At 37.6% G+C, this 12,036-nt stretch overlaps 1 non-coding gene across 1 annotated transcript; it reads left to right on the top strand.

Moving 5' to 3' along the window:
- The first annotated feature begins 11,709 nt into the window (after positions 1-11,709).
- LOC116585374 lies at positions 11,710-11,825 on the top strand. Its single transcript, XR_004283575.1, has one exon. It is a non-coding gene; the product is annotated as a U5 spliceosomal RNA (small nuclear RNA).
- Positions 11,826-12,036: the final 211 nt, after the last annotated feature.

The raw sequence follows: 12,036 nt of genomic DNA, 5'->3' as shown, positions 1-12,036 counted from the left end.
GGCCAGAAAAGTATGTATCACTATTTACATAATAGGATAAATCTTTAAAATAACCAGTTTAGAATATCCCCATGCCAAAGAGACACATTTGAGGATTGCAAATTCTGCTCCCCTTCATCCCTTAATATTTCCCATTAATATTGAGTACTATACTAGACTATCTAATCAGATAATAACCGTAGTTTGATTGATTGTTTGTTTTTCCTCTCTCTCTCTCTCTCTCTCTCTCTCTCTTTCTTTTTAACCATCTCCTATCCTTGGAAGACAGAAAATAGATTTTAAAATAATAAAATGAGGGAAAGTAGTGGAAATGGTTATGTGATGGTGTCAATGAGTGACAAATCAGATATGATTTCCTGGGTCTCAGGAATAAGAACTCAGAAAATTTTCATTCCTCCAAAAATCCTCATGTTTATAGAAATGCTACTAAGCATAAGAACAGAAAACTACTTGATAAAGGTTAAATACATATCTTCTGGATAATCATTATCAAGTAATGATAAACACCAAAAAATGAAATAGTTGAGTCATGTGACACATCTATTCTTAATTTTTTGAGGAACCTCTGTACCATTTTCCATATTGGTTACACCAATTTACATTTTCATCATGTGCAAGAGCCCGCTTTTCTCGACATTCTCTCTAACACTTGTTAATTCTTATTTTTTTGGTAATAGCCATTCTAACAGGTGTGAAGTTATATCTCATTGTAGTTTCAATTTGCTTTTCCCTAGTAACTAGTGAGGTTGAACTTCTTGTTAGCCTGTGGCTATCTCTGTGTCTTCTTTAGGGGAAACAAAATAAAACAAAATGTCTGTTCAGATTCTTTGCCCATTTTTTATTTTATTATTTATTTATTTATTTATTTATTTAAAAGATTTTATTTATTTATTTGTCAGAGAGAGTGAGCACAGGCAGACAGAGTGGCAGGCAGAGGCAGAGGGAGAAGCAGGCTCCCCGCTGAGCAAGGAGCCCTATGTGGAACTTGACCCTAGGACACTGGGATCATGACTTGAGCCAAAGGCAGCTGCGTAACCAACTGAGCCACCCAGGCATCCCTCTTTGCCCATTTGTTAATCCACTGGTTTTTTTGGTTTTGTTTCTGTTTTTTTCCTATTTGAGTTGTGTGAGTTCTTTATATGTTTTGATTATTAACTGCTTAGTAGATATATAACTTGCAAATATCTTCTCCCATTTACTGAATTCCCTTTTTATTTTATTCCCTTCTTTGCAGAAGCAAAGGATAATATCATTTTAATTCAATATATTCAATTTGTTTATTTTTCCTTTTTTTCCACTTGCTTTTAGCATCAGACCCACAGATTGATAAGACAAATGTCAAGGAGCTTGTCATCTTTATTTTATGAATTTTATGGTTTCGGGACTTACATTTAAACCTTTAATTTTTCTTGGGTTAATTTTTGTGTGTATGATGTTTAGAGAGTGGTTTAGTTTCATTTTTCTACATGTACCTGTCCAGTTTTTCCAGAAGCATTTATTGAAGAAACTGTTCTTTCTCTATTACATGTTCTTGACTCCTTTGTTTTGTCATATATGTGTGGGTTTATGTCTGGGCTCAGTTCTGTTTTATTGATTAGTGTGTCTGATTTTATGTCAATACCATACTGTTTTGATTACTGTAGCTTTGCCATGCAGTTTGCAATCAGGAAGATTTGTTTTTTCTCAATATAGCTTTGACTACTTGGGATCTTTTATGGTTTCATTCAAACTTTAGATTTTTGTTGTAGTTCTGTAAAAAATGCCATTGGAATTTTGATAGGTATTATATTGAATCTGTGGATTGCTTTGAGTAATATGGGGGTATCTTAACATATTAATTCTTCAACCTGTGAGCACAGAATATCTTTCCATTAATATGTGTCTTCAATTTCTTTCATCATTTTCAGTGTCTTATCATATTCAGTATATGAACTTTCACTTCCTTGTTTAAATATACTCTATAGTATTTTTGATGGAATAGTAAATAGAATTTTATTTTAAATTTATCTTTCTAATAGTTCATTATTAGTGTACAGAAATGCCAGATTTATGAACAATAATTTTTTAACCTGCAACTTTACTGAATTCATTGATTACTTCTAAAAACTTTTTGGTGAATACTTTAGGATTTCCTATATATTATTGCATTATGTCATCTACAAATACAATTTTACTCTTCTTTACTCTTTCTTTTTCTTCCTTTATTGTTGTGGCTAGGACTTTCAATACTAGGTTAAATAAAACTGGTGAGACTTGGCAACCATCTCTTGTTCCAGAATTTAAAGGAAAAGCTTTAAGGTTTTCATTATTGTTTATGATGTTAGCTGTGTTTTTCTCTGGTCCTGAACATTAGTTTGTTGGAGGTTTTTGATTACTGATGCAGTCTCCTTGCTAGAAATCAGTGTATTCATATTTTTTATTTCTTCATGATTCAACCTTTGAAGATTATTTCTAGGAATTTCCATTTTTTTCTAAGGGATCGACTTGTTGGTTTATACTTATTCATAGTAGTTTCTTATCCTTTGTATTTCTGTGCTATTGGAAATACTGCTCTTCTTCTTTTCAGATTTTATTTGAGCCCTCTCGCCTACCCAATTTGGTTAGTCTTATTGATGGTGTATCAACTGTTTTTTTGGTTGTTTGTTTGTTTTTAATCTCTCTAAAGAACCAGCTCTTAGTTTCATTGTTTTTTTTTCTCTATTGTCTTTGTAGACTCTATTTCATTTATTTCCACTATAATCTTTATTATTACTATCTTCTACTAACTTTGGCTTTTGTTTGTTCTGTTTTCTCATTCCACATGTAAACTTAGATTATTTATGTAAGTTTCTTCTTGTTTCTTGAAGTAGTCCTGTAATGCTTTAAACTTCCCTTTTAGGCCCTTTATTTTTATTTATTTATTTATTCATTTTCATTTGTTTCTAGGTACTTTCTGAATTGTCTTTTTTTTTATGATACCCAATTTTTTTAAATTTATTTTTTATTTATTTTCAGCATAAGAGTATTCATTATTTTTGCACCACACCCAGTGCTCCATGCAATCCGTGCCCTCTATAACACCCACCACCTGGTACCCCAACCTCCCACACCCTGCCCCTTCAAAACCCTCAGATTGTTTTTCAGAGTCCATAGTCCCTCATGGTTCAACTCCCCTTCCAATTTTCCCCAACTCCCTTCACCTCTCTAACTCCCCATGTCCTTCATGCTATTTGTTATGCTCCACAAATAAGTGAAACAATATGATAATTGACACTCTCTGCTTGACTAATTTCACTCAGCATAATCTCTTCCAGTCCCATCCATGTTGCTACAAAAAGTTGGGTATTCGTCCTTTCTGATGGAGGCATAATACTCCATAGTGTATATGGACCACGTCTTCCTTATCCATTCGTTCGTTGAAGGGCATCTTGGTTCTTTCCACAGTTTGGCGATCGTGGCCATTGCTGCCTATAAACATTGGGGTGCAGGTGGCCCTTCCTTTCACTACATCTGTATCTTTGGGGTAAATACCCAGGAGTGCAATTGCAGGGTCATAGGGAGGTTCTATTTTTAATTTCTTGAGGAATCTCCACACTATTCTCCAAAGTGGCTGCACCAACTTGCATTCCCACCAACAGTGTAAAAGGGTTCCCCTTTCTCCACATCCCCTCCAACACATGTTGTTTCCTGTCTTGCTAATTTTGGCCATTCGAATTGGTGTAAGGTGACATCTCAGTGTGGTTTTAATTTGAATCTCCCTGAGGGCTAGTGATGATGAACATTTTTTCATGTGTCTGATAGCCATTTGTATGTCTTCATTGGAGAAGTGTCTGTTCATATCTTCTGCCCATTTTTTGATATGATTGTCTGTTCTGTGTGTGTTGACTTTGAGGAGTTCTTTATAGATCCTGGATATTAACCTTTTGTCTGTACTGTCATTTGCAAATATCTTCTCCCATTCCGTGGGTTGCCTCTTTGTTTTTCTGACTGTTTCCTTTGCTGTGCAGAAGCTTTTGATTTTGGTGAAGTCCCAAAAGTTTATTTTCGCTTTTGTTTCCTTTGCCTTTGGAGACATATCTTGAAAGAAGTTGCTGTGGCTGATATCGAAGAGATTACTGCCTATGTTCTTCTCCAGGATTCTGATGGATTCCTGTCTCACGTTGAGGTCTTTTATCCATTTTGAGTTTATCTTTGTGTATGGTGTAAGAGAGTAGTCGAGTTTCATTCTTCTACATATAGCTGCCCAGTTTTCCCAGCACCATTTATTGAAGAGACTGTCTTTTTCAACTGTATATTTTTTCCTATTTTGTTGAAGATTATTTGCCCATAGACTTGAGGGTCCACATCTGGGCTCTCTACTCTGTTCCACTGGTCTATGTGTCTGTTTTTATGCCAGTACCATGCTGTCTTGGTGATCACAGCTTTGTAGTAAAGCTTGAAATCAGGTAGCGTGATGCCCCCAGTTATATTTTTGTCTTTTAACATTTCCTTAGCAATTCGGGGTCTCTTCTGATTCCATACAAATTTTTGGATTATTTGCTCCAGATCTTTGAAAAATACTGTTGGAATTTAGATCGGAATGGCATTAAAAGTATAGATTGCTCTAGGCAGTATAGACATTTTAACAATGTTTATTCTTCCGATCCAAGAGCATGGAATGGTCTTCCATCTTCTTGTGTCTTCTTCAATTTCTTTCATGAGTGTTCTGTAGTTCCTCAAGTACAGATCCTTTACCTCTTTGGTTAGGTTTATTCCCGGGTATCTTATGGTTCTTGGTGGTATAGTAAATGGAATCAATTCTCTAATTTACTTTTCTGTATTTTCATTGTTAGTGTATAAGAAAGCCACTGACTTTTGTACATTGACTTTATATCCTACCACGTTGCTGAATTGCTGTATGAGTTCTAGTAGTTTGGGGGTGGAGTCTTTTGGGTTTTCCATATAAAGAATCATGTCATCTGCAAAGAGAGAGTTTGATTTCTTCCTTGCCAATTTGGATACCTATTATTTTTCGTTGTTGTCTGATTGCTGTTGCTAGGACTTCTAATACTATGTTGAACAAGAGTGGTGAGAGTGGGCATCCTTGTCTTGTTCCTGATCTCAGTGGGAAGGCTGCAAGCTTTTTCCCATTGAGGATGATATTTGCTGTGGGTTTTTCATAGATAGATTTGATGAAGTTCAGGAATGTTCCCTCTATCCCTATACTTTGAAGCGTTTTAATCAGGAACGGATACTGGATTTTGTCAAATGCTTTTTGTGCATCAATTGAGAGGACCATGTGGTTCTTCTCTCTTCTCATATTAATTTGTTCTATCACATTGATTGATTTGCGAATGTTGAAGCATCCTTGTAGCCCAGGGATGAATCCCACCTGGTCATGGTGGATAATCTTTTTAATGTGTTATTGGATCCTGTTTGCTAGGATCTTGTTGAGAATCTTAGCATCCATATTCATCAGTGATATTGGTCTCAAATTCTCCTTTTTGGTAGGGTCTTTGCCTGGTTTGGGGATCAGGGTAATTCTGGCTTCATAGAAAGTGTCTGGAAGTTTTCCTTCTGCTTCAATTTTTTGAAACAGCTTCAGGAGAATAGGTGTTATTTCTTCTTTGAAATAACAATGGTACAATTCCCCAGGGAATCCGTCAGGTCCTGGACTCTTGTTTTTTGGGAGGTTTTTGATCACTGCTTCAATCTTGTTACTAGATATCAGTCTATACAGGTTGTCAATTTCTTCCTGGTTCAATTTTGGGAGTTTATAGTTTTCCAGGAATGCATCCATTTCATCTAGGTTGCTTAGCTTATTGGCATATACCTGTTGATAATAACTTCTGATGATTGTTTCTACTTCCTTGGTGTTAGTTGTGATCGCTCCCTTTTCATTCATAATTTTATGAATTTTGGCTTTCTCTCTTTTCTTTTGGATTAGTGTGGCCAATGGTTTATCGTTCTTATTGATTCTCTCAAAAAACCAGCTTCTAGTTTCATTGATACGTTCTACTGTATCTCTGGTTTCTACCTCATTGATCTCAGCTCTAATCTTGATGCTTTCCCTTCTTATGTGTGGAGTTGGTTTGATTTGTTGTTGATTCTCCAGTTCTTTAAGGTGTAGAGACAGCTGTTGTGTTCTGGATTTTTCAATTTTTTTGAAAGAGGCTTGGATGGCTATGTACTTCCCCCTTAGGACCACTTTTGCTGTATCCCATAGGTTTTGGACCAAAGTGTCTTCATTCTCATTGGTTTCCATGAATTGTTTCAGTTCTTCTTTGATCTCCTGGTTGATCCAAGCATTCTTAAGCAAGGTGGTCTTTAGCTTCCAGGTGTTTGAGTTACTTCCAAAGGTTTCCTTGTGATTGAGCTCCAGTTTCAAAACACTGTGATCTGAGAATATGCAGGGAATCATCTCAGTCTTTTGGTATCTGTTGAATCCTGATTTGTGACCCAGTATGTGGTCTATTCTTCAGAAGGTTCCATGTGCACTTGAGAAGAATGAGTATTCTGTTGTTTTAGGGTGGAATGTTCTGTATATATATGAGGTCTATCTGGTCCAATGTGTCATTCAATGCTCTTGTTTCTTTATTGATTTTCTGCTTCGATGATCTATTTCTGAGACAGGCATGTTAAGATCTCCTACTATTAATGTATTCATATCAATATGATTCTTTATCTTGATTAACAGTTTTCTTATGTAATGGCTGCTCCCATATTGGGGGCATAGATATTTACAATTGTTAGATCATTTTGGTTGATAGTCCCTTTAAGAATGATGTAGTGTCCTTCTGTATCTCTGACTACAGTCTTTAGTTTAAAATCTAATTTATCTGATATGAGAATCGCTACCCCAGCCTTCTTTTGAGGTGCATTGGCATGAAAGATGTTTCTCCATCCCTTCACTTTCAGTCTGGGTGTATCTTTAGGTTCAAAATGAGTCTCTTATAGACAACATTTGGACGGGTCCTGTCGTTTTATCCAATCTGCAACCCTGTGCCATTTTATGGGCGCATTTAGGCCATTCACATTGAGAGTGATTATTGATAGATACGTTTTTATTGACATCGTGTTACCTTTGAAGTCTTTCTTTCTGTAGATTGTCTCTATATTTCTGTTCAATGCTATTCATAGGATTTTTCCTCTTTTATAGAACCCCCCTTAGTGTTTCCTGCAGTGTTGGCTTGGAGGTTGCGTAGTCTTTTAAGCCTTGCCAGTCTTGGAAACTCTTTATCTCTCCATCCATTTTGAATGTCAGTCTTGGATAAAGTATTCTTGGCTGCATGTTCTTCTCATTTAATGCCCTGAATATATCTTGTCACCCCTTTCTGGCTTGCCAGGTCTCTGTGGACAGGTCTGATGTTATTCTGATGGGCTTTCCTCTGTAAGTAAGGAGCTTCTTTGTCCTAGCAGCTTTCAAGAGATTATACCTTCAATTATGATTCCTCAATTTGACTATCAGGTGCCTTGATTTTTTTTTTGGAATGTATCATCTTGTGTGGAGACTGTTCGGCCTCTAGTACATGAACGCTGGTTCCATTCGTGAGATTGGGAAAATTTTCATGAAGATCTTGTTCCACTGTGTCTTCTAGACTTCTTTCTTTCTCCTCCCCTTCAGGGATTCCAATAATTCTGACATTGGAACATTTCATGGCATCATTTATTTCCCTGATTCTGTTTTCGTGGTTTCTAAGCTGTTTGTTCCAGGCTTCCTCCTGATCCTTTCTCCCTATCTGTTTGTCCCCCAGATCACTAATTCTATCTTCTGTCTCAGTTACCCTAGCTTTGAGAGAATTTAGATTAGATTGGAACTCATTGAGAACATTGTGAAGCTCATCCCTGGTAGCTTTCAGCTCAGCCCTAACATTGTGAACATCCTGTCTGGTCTCTTTCAGTTCGGCCCTAATCAATTCCGTTTGGTCATCAATGGCTTTCTCCAACCTAGCTATTGCCTGGATAATTGTTAGTCTGAATTCTCTTTCCAACATGTTGTCTATGTTGATAGCTGTTAGCTCTGTTGCAGAAGACTCATCCTCTGTATTTTTCTTCTGTTGGGCATTCCTCCTCCTGGTCATTTTGGTGAGAGATGACTGAACAGATGTAGCTGGATGTATCGACCCTGGTTCAGTCAAGGTGCACCCGAGAATGCTTCTGAGCAATCAGGATTCCCCACCCAAATGAGAGAAGAAAGAAAGTAAAAAGAAAAAAAAGAAAGAAAGAGAGAGAGAGAGAGAGACAAGAAAAAAGGAAAGATAAAAGAGAAGGTTCAGCCCAAATGGGCCCCAAGGTAAGATTTATGAAGTATACAAACAAAAACAGACAAACAGAAAGACTGATAAAATTACATGACAAGAGAAAAAAAATATATATATATACAAATAAAGGAAGAACCTCATCAAAAAGAACCCCAAGTGTAAGATTTATATACTATCAGGACAAACACAAAAACACAGAAACAGTGGTGGAGGAAAAAGATGGGAGAGTGGTTATAAATTCTCAGTGTGGGTGAGGAAGATTATTTTGATTCTTCCTGGATGTATCTTCATACCTTTGTTGAAAAACTCAACTTTCCTAAGATAAAGGGGGATTAAAAATTGGTTTACCTATAGGGGTAGTATTGATTGGGGAAAGGGGATTACTTTGAAGTTTAACTCTATATGAATATTAGAAAAAAAATAAAAAGGGATAAACGAGACTAAACTAAACTAAAATTTAAAAAATAAATAAAAAAAATAGAAATGCAAAAGAAAAACACAGGTGTATGTATCAAAAAGTTCAGGTTAGAAGGTTATTATGGAATTTGATGTACTGCACAGCTCACTGTGATGGTAAATAGGTTAAAAAATTATCTATATATAAAAAAAATGAACCAGAATAGTAGGAACAAGTTAAAAATAAAAGTTGTCCTATGAAGTAGTGGTGGTTGTTCTCTTGTAGTCTTTTTTTTTTTTTTTTCCCCCTTTCTTGGTTGGATTTCTGGAGGAGGGGCCTGTCAGGTGGGTTTTCAGTCAATGATATTCCCTGAGTTAAGTCCTCCAGCCCCCCTAAAGGGGGTGGGCTCTGAGAAAACTGGGTTTTTTCAGGCTTTTGTTCTCTGGTGGTTTTTTTGTTTTTTCACTTTTTTTTTTCCCTCTCACCTTGACTGCTCTTGATGGTTTTTGTAGTTTTAGAGGAAAACAAATTGCACCCTGACCTCCCTCTCAGAGAGAAGCCTCAGTCTGGCTGCAGAGCCCAAATAAGTTCCCGCTTGGCCGTTGGCAGAGCAGATTCCAAGTCGCGGCCCCTGGGGACGCATGTTCTTTTACTTGTACCCAAAACCATGACAGCGGTGGCTGTCTGGGCAGCTCCAGACCGCCAGAGAGGTTCCAAGCAGCAATCACACACTGAGATTTTCCTGCGCGCCTGGGCTCGGAGTGCCTGGTCTTTCTGGGTCTAAAATCACCCGGCTTGTGTGCACCTCTTTCAGGGGAGGCTGTGGGTCGTGCACGTGTTTCAGGCTCTGAGAATGGGGCACAGGTCCAAAAGCACCATGTTGGGCCTTAGTGCACCTCTTTCAGGGGAGAGATTGGGGCGTGCATCTTAGGCTCTGAAACAATGGTGCAGGTCACAGGGTGCCGGCTGGGCCGTTGTGTACCTCTTTCAGGGGAGAATGAGGGGCGCGCGTATCTCAGGCTGTATAGCAGGGCTTACGCATTCTGTCGTCTGGCGAGGCTCCCAGCCCCTCACAGGAGCTGGACCCCTCGCATTCTTGGGTGCACTGTTGGCTTAGGGACCAAGACCTGGTTTTTCTGCCACTCTCTCTCTGGCTCAGAGCCAGGGGAGACTGTCCTGGGACCAGGGATTTAAGCCCCTGTCCCTAGCCACCCCAATTCCCACAATTTCCCCCCCACGATCCTTTGCTCTTTTGGAGTGCTTTCAATCAGTCTCCAAGTTAATGCTAGTCCCCACGTGCAGGGCACTCTCACTCTAATTAGGGGTATTACTTTCCAACCTGTCGCCTCTGGTGGCACCCTCCCCCTTTTGTTTATCTTCAGATATCAGTCCACCGTTCCCACTCTGCTTTACCAGCCCACTGGCATCTTCTGCCCCTGTAGAGATCCAGATGTGTATAATTCTGATCTCAGGCTGATTTCATGGGTGATTGGAATTCTTTGGTAGGTAATCAGCTCACTTTAGGGTACAGGTTTCAAAGGCGCTTCCTCCTACTTCCCTGCCATCTTGTCCCCCCTCCTGAATTGTCCTTTGATTTCTTTAATAACCCATTGTTTCTTCGGTAGAATGTCATTCAATCACCACATTTTTGTGTGTTTCTGTTTCCAGTTTTCTTGTAATTGATTTCTAATTTTATAACATTGTGGTTGGCAAAGAGGTTTAATATGATTTCAGTCTTCTTGAATTTATTGAGACTTGTTTTGTGGCCTAATGTGTAATCTACTCTGGAGAATGATACATATGCACTTGAGAAGAATGTTTATTCTGTTGTGTTTGGATTTATGTTCTGTACATATTTATTAAGTCCATTTGGTCTAAGGTGTTGTTTAAAGCTGATGTAACCTTTATTGATTTTCTGTCTTGATGATTTATCCAGTAATATAAATGGGATATTAAAATCCTTCCTATTATTGCATTGCTCTCAATTTCTCCCTTTAGTTCCTTTAATATTTGCTTTATATTGTCGGTGTTTCTGTCTTGTGTGCATATATATTTATAAATGTTATATCTTGTACAAATGACCTCTTTATCGTCATGTGATGCACTTCTTTTTCTTTTAGTACAGGCTTTGTTTTGAAGTCTGTTTTGTTTGCTATTAGTTTAGTACAACAGTTTTCTTTTCAACCCTATTTGCATGAAATTGCCTTCTCCATTTCTTCAATTTCATTCTATGTGTGTTCTTCTGAAATGAGTCACTTGTAGGTGAATGTAGATGTGTGATTTTTTAAAAGATGTATTTATTTATTTATTTGAGAGAGAGAGAGATAGAGAGAGAGAAAAAAGGTGTACAAGTGGGAGGAGCAGAGGGAGAGAGAGAAAATCTCAAGCAGACTCCATGGTGAGTGCAGAGCCCAACATGGTGTTGAATATTACAGTGTGAGCGGAAAACCAAATCAGATGCTTTTCTGAATGAGCCACTCAGGTGCCCCATGTGTCATATTTCTTTCCTTTCCTTTTCTTTTCTTTTTTTTAACATTCATTCACTCTGTGTTTTTTTGTGTTTTTTTTTGTTTTTTTTTGTTTTTGACCTGTAAAAATAGTTTTTATTTCTGCAGCCAAGGAACAGCAAATTGTTGGCATTGGGAGCTCTTTCTATAAAGGCTTTTTATAAAATCCTCCTTGGCATAGCTACTTTTTTGTATTTACTTTACAGCATTTATCCCCTTCTATCTAATATTGAAATTAGAGACATTCTAGTATCACAGAGAGGGTGTTTTATTACTTTTTTTTTTTTTTCCAGCATATCAGTATTCATTATTTTTGCACCACACCCCGTGCTCCATGCAATCCGTGCCCTCTATAATACCCACCACCTGGTACCCCAACCTCCCACCCCCCGTCCCTTCAAAACCCTCAGATTGTTTTTCAGAGTCCATAGTCTCTCATGGTTCACCTCCCCTTCCAATTTCCCCCAACTCCCTTCTCCACTCTAAGTCCCCATGTCCTCCATGCTATTTGTTATGCTCCACAAATAAGTGAAACCATATGATAATTGACTCTCTCTGCTTGACTTATTTCACTCAGCATAATCTCTTCCAGTGGTTTCTCTTCAGATCGCATAAATCTTTCGCCTTTTACTAAAGATTTCCGTGGAGAGGAACACTCTGTGTTTTTTGAATGGATAATTTAGTCCATTTACATTTAAATTATTTATTGCTAAGCATGTACTCTTTGCCATTTTGTTGATTTTTTTTTCTGGCTGTTTTTTGTTTGTATGTTTGTTTCTCTCTCTCTCTCTTTTTTTTTCCTTCTTTTATTTCTCTCCCCCATTGTGGTTTGATGGTTATCTTCAGTGTTATGTTTAAATTCCTTTCTTATTTTCTTTTGTATATTTATTATAATTTTTGCTTGTGGTTACCG

This window comes from Mustela erminea, chromosome 2 (assembly GCF_009829155.1).
Source record: "Mustela erminea isolate mMusErm1 chromosome 2, mMusErm1.Pri, whole genome shotgun sequence".
NCBI lineage: Eukaryota > Metazoa > Chordata > Mammalia > Carnivora > Mustelidae > Mustela > Mustela erminea.
The sequence above is the reverse complement of the archived record's forward strand: the minus strand, read 5'-3'. Positions and strand labels throughout refer to the sequence as shown.